This window comes from Ornithorhynchus anatinus, unplaced genomic scaffold (genome assembly GCF_004115215.2).
Source record: "Ornithorhynchus anatinus isolate Pmale09 unplaced genomic scaffold, mOrnAna1.pri.v4 scaffold_79_arrow_ctg1, whole genome shotgun sequence".
In the NCBI taxonomy this organism is placed as follows: domain Eukaryota; kingdom Metazoa; phylum Chordata; class Mammalia; order Monotremata; family Ornithorhynchidae; genus Ornithorhynchus; species Ornithorhynchus anatinus.
Genome location: NW_024396935.1, coordinates 298,999 through 300,171, shown reverse-complemented (window position 1 = coordinate 300,171; position 1,173 = coordinate 298,999).

The window sequence follows — 1,173 nt, the reverse complement described above, 5'->3', positions numbered from 1 at the left end:
AGTGAGGCAACATTGCCATTCTTGGTATGGAGGCTGGTTCTGGAAACCGAGGCTCTGTTCAAGGAACTGGTTCTGTTGGACTCACCTGCAGGACTGAAAAGACCTGGGGCCCTTAATTCTATAGATGGGTCATATCTTCCCATACCCACCGTCCCGTCTGCGGGTTCACCCCGCACATCCTCAGACCCTGGAGGAGGGACCCTTTTGGGTCTGACAGTTCTGGCTACGTGTCCACTCCAAGCGGAGCGATGCGGACTCCCGTCCGAGACCAAGTCAGCAGGGGTGTGGGTTTAGTACCGGTGAGGCTTAATACCAGCAGTTGAGTTGTGCTGCACCTCCAGTCTCTGGAGAATGAGCTCCTCTTGGAGTAACAGAACTGAGGTTCTGATGAGGGGGACGCTGAGTATCGATAGGACAGGGTGTTGTGGTCAGATTATCTTGGGTAGTCTGTCTCTACACCTCACCTCTCCTGATGATAGGTTCAGTTTTTGGTGGGAGAGAGGCAAAATGGTGTCTTCAAAAAAACCTAGGCTATCTTCAATCTCCTGCCCCTCCCTCTCCAGCTATGAGTTGTCTGAGCCAGTCATAGACCGAAGTGTTTGTCCACAGAGGTGGACTTCGGAGGGCAGTGTGGGGGAACCTGGTTTTTCAGGCTCACTAATCCACGTGCGTCTTTTAAGGCTAGATTCCATAAATCCAGCTGGGTTTCAATCAGGACTGGTGGAGAAGGCTCCATCAGACCCAAGCACTACTACATTCTACCCAGAGGAAGGTTCTGCAGTGAGTCCTGTGTCTTGGTGTTTTGGAGAGGAGGGAGAAGGGAACCACGAGTTTGTCCGTTCGGCTCAGGCCTAGAAAGGAACCCATAGCACCGATCTTAGCAGTGCACAGTTTGGGGTAGGATGATTGAGGGGTTTATCTGACTGACGGTTACACTCCAAACAGAGGCCACTCAATGCATCACCCAGGCCTTGAGTATCATCCCCTTGCAGTGTGAGCACAGTTGAATCAACTGACAGAATTGCCTTGCCATTGAGAGATAGAGCTGTGGGCTACTTTGGCACTATTAAGGGAAGGTTTTGTTTTTGTGTTTATGTGTGTTTGTGTGTGTGGCTGGGTGTGGGGGAGAAGGAGACTGAGAATCTGTCCTGTAGCCTCAGACACAGAAATGAT